This window comes from Anomaloglossus baeobatrachus, unplaced genomic scaffold (genome assembly GCF_048569485.1).
Source record: "Anomaloglossus baeobatrachus isolate aAnoBae1 unplaced genomic scaffold, aAnoBae1.hap1 Scaffold_3323, whole genome shotgun sequence".
Lineage (NCBI taxonomy): Eukaryota > Metazoa > Chordata > Amphibia > Anura > Aromobatidae > Anomaloglossus > Anomaloglossus baeobatrachus.
This window is the reverse complement of record NW_027442704.1, coordinates 78,164-85,933: the sequence shown is the minus strand read 5'-3', so window position 1 is coordinate 85,933 and position 7,770 is coordinate 78,164. Positions and strand designations below refer to the sequence as shown.

General features: G+C 46.3%; 5 non-coding genes across 5 annotated transcripts; all 5 read right to left on the bottom strand.

Annotated features, from left to right (window-relative positions):
- Positions 1–720: 720 nt before the first annotated feature.
- LOC142270903 (U2 spliceosomal RNA) lies at positions 721–911 on the bottom strand. The gene has a single exon (XR_012736111.1). It is a non-coding gene; the product is annotated as a U2 spliceosomal RNA (small nuclear RNA).
- A 1,388-nt stretch (positions 912–2,299) lies between these two features.
- Positions 2,300–2,490, bottom strand: LOC142270902 (U2 spliceosomal RNA). The gene has a single exon (XR_012736110.1). It is a non-coding gene; the product is annotated as a U2 spliceosomal RNA (small nuclear RNA).
- Positions 2,491–3,877: 1,387 nt separating this feature from the next.
- On the bottom strand, positions 3,878–4,068 carry LOC142270901 (U2 spliceosomal RNA). Its single transcript, XR_012736109.1, has one exon. It is a non-coding gene; the product is annotated as a U2 spliceosomal RNA (small nuclear RNA).
- Positions 4,069–5,455: 1,387 nt separating this feature from the next.
- On the bottom strand, positions 5,456–5,646 carry LOC142270900 (U2 spliceosomal RNA). The gene has a single exon (XR_012736108.1). It is a non-coding gene; the product is annotated as a U2 spliceosomal RNA (small nuclear RNA).
- Positions 5,647–7,033: 1,387 nt separating this feature from the next.
- On the bottom strand, positions 7,034–7,224 carry LOC142270899 (U2 spliceosomal RNA). The gene has a single exon (XR_012736107.1). It is a non-coding gene; the product is annotated as a U2 spliceosomal RNA (small nuclear RNA).
- Between the last annotated feature and the right edge of the window lie 546 nt (positions 7,225–7,770).

Sequence of the window (7,770 nt, the reverse complement as noted above, 5' to 3'; positions counted from 1 at the left end):
AGGGGGGCTTTCTCAGAGGGCTTTTTACAGTTTTTCTATTCCCAATTAGCCGTTTAAGTGTACTTATTGAAAGTAGTAATTCTTTCATAGGCCGCCCTTTCTTAGTATTTGACGTTCCTTATATTGCGGTATGAGGCTTCGCAGTAGGTTGCAAACATTCATCACCCATGACTTTCCCCAATTGAGCTCAGAAGCTCAATGTCTATCATGACCTCTCTTTTAGAATGTCCAAGAGCAAGCAAACTATTCCTCCAGGAGAGGGCGCCAACAGACTACTAAAGAGATCATCATTACTCAAAGAAAACCCCAAAAACCAATGCATGATAGGAATAAACAGGTAACTTTCTTTGGAGTGGAAGCGGAGAGATCGCACCAGATGCCAATTCTAGATGTTATCACACCTGTGGTCACTGCAGCAGCAGGTGAATCCACTTTGTCCAAAAGGGATCTATTCCATTCAATTGCAAATGATCTAGATAAGACAGAGAACTGCAGCACGGGGACATAGCCGAGTTGGTCAGGTTGAGTGGTGATGAGTTTGCTATTTGGATGAATAAAGAAAGTCAAAAGTGTGAAAGATAAAAAACAAAAGGAGGAAGTGTGAAAAGTGAATGGGCCAAATTGAGGTGCATATGAAAGACGTATGCTTTCTTCCAATTCATTAAATCGGGCTAATATGAATCAGGTGAATTGAGTTCTGCTTTTGGAAACTGGGTTAAGAAGGGGTGCACCGTTCCTGGAGGTACTGCAATACCAGGTCAATGCGTGGAGTGGACAGAGCAAGCTCTTTTTCCATCTCCCTGTTCTAAAAATCCATTTAATATATGGTCCCCAGATAGGGGACGTATCAGATATTAAACTGATAAGAACAGATACTACACTTGATCTTAGCCAAAAGGCCGAGAAGCGATAACCAGAATTGGTTTGGGCCTCGAGTGGCCACCCTGGCCTATGCCGGACACATCTTAGGGAGAGAGAGCGAGAGGGAGACAAACCCACGCCTACACAAGACATTTTGTCACCCAAGCCAACCCTTGAAAAGGCTGCTTTGCAGAGCCAAAACAAGAAGAATGGTGCGTTTTGCAGCCGCCGCCCACTGCAATGAATCTGAATAACTCCTCCTTTAGGGCGCAAGCAACTCCCCTCCCCCTTGCAGTCTTTCCAATTCACGATACAAAAAGACGGACAGGACAGGTTGCCTGACTTTCCGTCACTGCCACCCTTTGCCATCCTTACCCGTAGAAAGCCCTTTCATCATCCCCAAACCCTAATCTTTTCCCTTTCCTTCCCAGCCCCCAAACCCTGCCCTCTGTACCTTTCTCACCACCCGCTTCCCTTCTCCTGTCATCCCCCTACCACCCGGGAAAAAAAGAGATTGCCCCCTCCTTCCACTAGCCCACCCTCCCACCCAAAGAACAACTTCTTCTGCGCAGCTTGTTTTCTAGGCAGCAGCGCTATTGTGATGTCATCGGGGGGCATTGTGACAAGCCGCCAGTGTTCCGTCTCTTCATGTTGTGCACAGTTCAAACGGAAAATACATCAACAGGCAGACTACAGAAAAGCTTACTATCAAAGGTTAGAGGGGGGCTTTCTCAGAGGGCTTTTTACAGTTTTTCTATTCCCAATTAGCCGTTTAAGTGTACTTATTGAAAGTAGTAATTCTTTCATAGGCCGCCCTTTCTTAGTATTTGACGTTCCTTATATTGCGGTATGAGGCTTCGCAGTAGGTTGCAAACATTCATCACCCATGACTTTCCCCAATTGAGCTCAGAAGCTCAATGTCTATCATGACCTCTCTTTTAGAATGTCCAAGAGCAAGCAAACTATTCCTCCAGGAGAGGGCGCCAACAGACTACTAAAGAGATCATCATTACTCAAAGAAAACCCCAAAAACCAATGCATGATAGGAATAAACAGGTAACTTTCTTTGGAGTGGAAGCGGAGAGATCGCACCAGATGCCAATTCTAGATGTTATCACACCTGTGGTCACTGCAGCAGCAGGTGAATCCACTTTGTCCAAAAGGGATCTATTCCATTCAATTGCAAATGATCTAGATAAGACAGAGAACTGCAGCACGGGGACATAGCCGAGTTGGTCAGGTTGAGTGGTGATGAGTTTGCTATTTGGATGAATAAAGAAAGTCAAAAGTGTGAAAGATAAAAAACAAAAGGAGGAAGTGTGAAAAGTGAATGGGCCAAATTGAGGTGCATATGAAGACGTATGCTTTCTTCCAATTCATTAAATCGGGCTAATATGAATCAGGTGAATTGAGTTCTGCTTTTGGAAACTGGGTTAAGAAGGGGTGCACCGTTCCTGGAGGTACTGCAATACCAGGTCAATGCGTGGAGTGGACAGAGCAAGCTCTTTTTCCATCTCCCTGTTCTAAAAATCCATTTAATATATGGTCCCCAGATAGGGGACGTATCAGATATTAAACTGATAAGAACAGATACTACACTTGATCTTAGCCAAAAGGCCGAGAAGCGATAACCAGAATTGGTTTGGGCCTCGAGTGGCACCCTGGCCTATGCCGGACACATCTTAGGGAGAGAGAGCGAGAGGGAGACAAACCCACGCCTACACAAGACATTTTGTCACCCAAGCCAACCCTTGAAAAGGCTGCTTTGCAGAGCCAAAACAAGAAGAATGGTGCGTTTTGCAGCCGCCGCCCACTGCAATGAATCTGAATAACTCCTCCTTTAGGGCGCAAGCAACTCCCCTCCCCCTTGCAGTCTTTCCAATTCACGATACAAAAAGACGGACAGGACAGGTTGCCTGACTTTCCGTCACTGCCACCCTTTGCCATCCTTACCCGTAGAAAGCCCTTTCATCATCCCCAAACCCTAATCTTTTCCCTTTCCTTCCCAGCCCCCAAACCCTGCCCTCTGTACCTTTCTCACCACCCGCTTCCCTTCTCCTGTCATCCCCCTACCACCCGGGAAAAAAAGAGATTGCCCCCTCCTTCCACTAGCCCACCCTCCCACCCAAAGAACAACTTCTTCTGCGCAGCTTGTTTTCTAGGCAGCAGCGCTATTGTGATGTCATCGGGGGGCATTGTGACAAGCCGCCAGTGTTCCGTCTCTTCATGTTGTGCACAGTTCAAACGGAAAATACATCAACAGGCAGACTACAGAAAAGCTTACTATCAAAGGTTAGAGGGGGGCTTTCTCAGAGGGCTTTTTACAGTTTTTCTATTCCCAATTAGCCGTTTAAGTGTACTTATTGAAAGTAGTAATTCTTTCATAGGCCGCCCTTTCTTAGTATTTGACGTTCCTTATATTGCGGTATGAGGCTTCGCAGTAGGTTGCAAACATTCATCACCCATGACTTTCCCCAATTGAGCTCAGAAGCTCAATGTCTATCATGACCTCTCTTTTAGAATGTCCAAGAGCAAGCAAACTATTCCTCCAGGAGAGGGCGCCAACAGACTACTAAAGAGATCATCATTACTCAAAGAAAACCCCAAAAACCAATGCATGATAGGAATAAACAGGTAACTTTCTTTGGAGTGGAAGCGGAGAGATCGCACCAGATGCCAATTCTAGATGTTATCACACCTGTGGTCACTGCAGCAGCAGGTGAATCCACTTTGTCCAAAAGGGATCTATTCCATTCAATTGCAAATGATCTAGATAAGACAGAGAACTGCAGCACGGGGACATAGCCGAGTTGGTCAGGTTGAGTGGTGATGAGTTTGCTATTTGGATGAATAAAGAAAGTCAAAAGTGTGAAAGATAAAAAACAAAAGGAGGAAGTGTGAAAAGTGAATGGGCCAAATTGAGGTGCATATGAAGACGTATGCTTTCTTCCAATTCATTAAATCGGGCTAATATGAATCAGGTGAATTGAGTTCTGCTTTTGGAAACTGGGTTAAGAAGGGGTGCACCGTTCCTGGAGGTACTGCAATACCAGGTCAATGCGTGGAGTGGACAGAGCAAGCTCTTTTTCCATCTCCCTGTTCTAAAAATCCATTTAATATATGGTCCCCAGATAGGGGACGTATCAGATATTAAACTGATAAGAACAGATACTACACTTGATCTTAGCCAAAAGGCCGAGAAGCGATAACCAGAATTGGTTTGGGCCTCGAGTGGCACCCTGGCCTATGCCGGACACATCTTAGGGAGAGAGAGCGAGAGGGAGACAAACCCACGCCTACACAAGACATTTTGTCACCCAAGCCAACCCTTGAAAAGGCTGCTTTGCAGAGCCAAAACAAGAAGAATGGTGCGTTTTGCAGCCGCCGCCCACTGCAATGAATCTGAATAACTCCTCCTTTAGGGCGCAAGCAACTCCCCTCCCCCTTGCAGTCTTTCCAATTCACGATACAAAAAGACGGACAGGACAGGTTGCCTGACTTTCCGTCACTGCCACCCTTTGCCATCCTTACCCGTAGAAAGCCCTTTCATCATCCCCAAACCCTAATCTTTTCCCTTTCCTTCCCAGCCCCCAAACCCTGCCCTCTGTACCTTTCTCACCACCCGCTTCCCTTCTCCTGTCATCCCCCTACCACCCGGGAAAAAAAGAGATTGCCCCCTCCTTCCACTAGCCCACCCTCCCACCCAAAGAACAACTTCTTCTGCGCAGCTTGTTTTCTAGGCAGCAGCGCTATTGTGATGTCATCGGGGGGCATTGTGACAAGCCGCCAGTGTTCCGTCTCTTCATGTTGTGCACAGTTCAAACGGAAAATACATCAACAGGCAGACTACAGAAAAGCTTACTATCAAAGGTTAGAGGGGGGCTTTCTCAGAGGGCTTTTTACAGTTTTTCTATTCCCAATTAGCCGTTTAAGTGTACTTATTGAAAGTAGTAATTCTTTCATAGGCCGCCCTTTCTTAGTATTTGACGTTCCTTATATTGCGGTATGAGGCTTCGCAGTAGGTTGCAAACATTCATCACCCATGACTTTCCCCAATTGAGCTCAGAAGCTCAATGTCTATCATGACCTCTCTTTTAGAATGTCCAAGAGCAAGCAAACTATTCCTCCAGGAGAGGGCGCCAACAGACTACTAAAGAGATCATCATTACTCAAAGAAAACCCCAAAAACCAATGCATGATAGGAATAAACAGGTAACTTTCTTTGGAGTGGAAGCGGAGAGATCGCACCAGATGCCAATTCTAGATGTTATCACACCTGTGGTCACTGCAGCAGCAGGTGAATCCACTTTGTCCAAAAGGGATCTATTCCATTCAATTGCAAATGATCTAGATAAGACAGAGAACTGCAGCACGGGGACATAGCCGAGTTGGTCAGGTTGAGTGGTGATGAGTTTGCTATTTGGATGAATAAAGAAAGTCAAAAGTGTGAAAGATAAAAAACAAAAGGAGGAAGTGTGAAAAGTGAATGGGCCAAATTGAGGTGCATATGAAGACGTATGCTTTCTTCCAATTCATTAAATCGGGCTAATATGAATCAGGTGAATTGAGTTCTGCTTTTGGAAACTGGGTTAAGAAGGGGTGCACCGTTCCTGGAGGTACTGCAATACCAGGTCAATGCGTGGAGTGGACAGAGCAAGCTCTTTTTCCATCTCCCTGTTCTAAAAATCCATTTAATATATGGTCCCCAGATAGGGGACGTATCAGATATTAAACTGATAAGAACAGATACTACACTTGATCTTAGCCAAAAGGCCGAGAAGCGATAACCAGAATTGGTTTGGGCCTCGAGTGGCACCCTGGCCTATGCCGGACACATCTTAGGGAGAGAGAGCGAGAGGGAGACAAACCCACGCCTACACAAGACATTTTGTCACCCAAGCCAACCCTTGAAAAGGCTGCTTTGCAGAGCCAAAACAAGAAGAATGGTGCGTTTTGCAGCCGCCGCCCACTGCAATGAATCTGAATAACTCCTCCTTTAGGGCGCAAGCAACTCCCCTCCCCCTTGCAGTCTTTCCAATTCACGATACAAAAAGACGGACAGGACAGGTTGCCTGACTTTCCGTCACTGCCACCCTTTGCCATCCTTACCCGTAGAAAGCCCTTTCATCATCCCCAAACCCTAATCTTTTCCCTTTCCTTCCCAGCCCCCAAACCCTGCCCTCTGTACCTTTCTCACCACCCGCTTCCCTTCTCCTGTCATCCCCCTACCACCCGGGAAAAAAAGAGATTGCCCCCTCCTTCCACTAGCCCACCCTCCCACCCAAAGAACAACTTCTTCTGCGCAGCTTGTTTTCTAGGCAGCAGCGCTATTGTGATGTCATCGGGGGGCATTGTGACAAGCCGCCAGTGTTCCGTCTCTTCATGTTGTGCACAGTTCAAACGGAAAATACATCAACAGGCAGACTACAGAAAAGCTTACTATCAAAGGTTAGAGGGGGGCTTTCTCAGAGGGCTTTTTACAGTTTTTCTATTCCCAATTAGCCGTTTAAGTGTACTTATTGAAAGTAGTAATTCTTTCATAGGCCGCCCTTTCTTAGTATTTGACGTTCCTTATATTGCGGTATGAGGCTTCGCAGTAGGTTGCAAACATTCATCACCCATGACTTTCCCCAATTGAGCTCAGAAGCTCAATGTCTATCATGACCTCTCTTTTAGAATGTCCAAGAGCAAGCAAACTATTCCTCCAGGAGAGGGCGCCAACAGACTACTAAAGAGATCATCATTACTCAAAGAAAACCCCAAAAACCAATGCATGATAGGAATAAACAGGTAACTTTCTTTGGAGTGGAAGCGGAGAGATCGCACCAGATGCCAATTCTAGATGTTATCACACCTGTGGTCACTGCAGCAGCAGGTGAATCCACTTTGTCCAAAAGGGATCTATTCCATTCAATTGCAAATGATCTAGATAAGACAGAGAACTGCAGCACGGGGACATAGCCGAGTTGGTCAGGTTGAGTGGTGATGAGTTTGCTATTTGGATGAATAAAGAAAGTCAAAAGTGTGAAAGATAAAAAACAAAAGGAGGAAGTGTGAAAAGTGAATGGGCCAAATTGAGGTGCATATGAAGACGTATGCTTTCTTCCAATTCATTAAATCGGGCTAATATGAATCAGGTGAATTGAGTTCTGCTTTTGGAAACTGGGTTAAGAAGGGGTGCACCGTTCCTGGAGGTACTGCAATACCAGGTCAATGCGTGGAGTGGACAGAGCAAGCTCTTTTTCCATCTCCCTGTTCTAAAAATCCATTTAATATATGGTCCCCAGATAGGGGACGTATCAGATATTAAACTGATAAGAACAGATACTACACTTGATCTTAGCCAAAAGGCCGAGAAGCGATAACCAGAATTGGTTTGGGCCTCGAGTGGCACCCTGGCCTATGCCGGACACATCTTAGGGAGAGAGAGCGAGAGGGAGACAAACCCACGCCTACACAAGACATTTTGTCACCCAAGCCAACCCTTGAAAAGGCTGCTTTGCAGAGCCAAAACAAGAAGAATGGTGCGTTTTGCAGCCGCCGCCCACTGCAATGAATCTGAATAACTCCTCCTTTAGGGCGCAAGCAACTCCCCTCCCCCTTGCAGTCTTTCCAATTCACGATACAAAAAGACGGACAGGACAGGTTGCCTGACTTTCCGTCACTGCCACCCTTTGCCATCCTTACCCGTAGAAAGCCCTTTCATCATCCCCAAACCCTAATCTTTTCCCTTTCCTTCCCAGCCCCCAAACCCTGCCCTCTGTACCTTTCTCACCACCCGCTTCCCTTCTCCTGTCATCCCCCTACCACCCGGGAAAAAAAGAGATTGCCCCCTCCTTCCACTAGCCCACCCTCCCACCCAAAGAACAACTTCTTCTGCGCAGCTTGTTTTCTAGGCAGCAGCGCTAT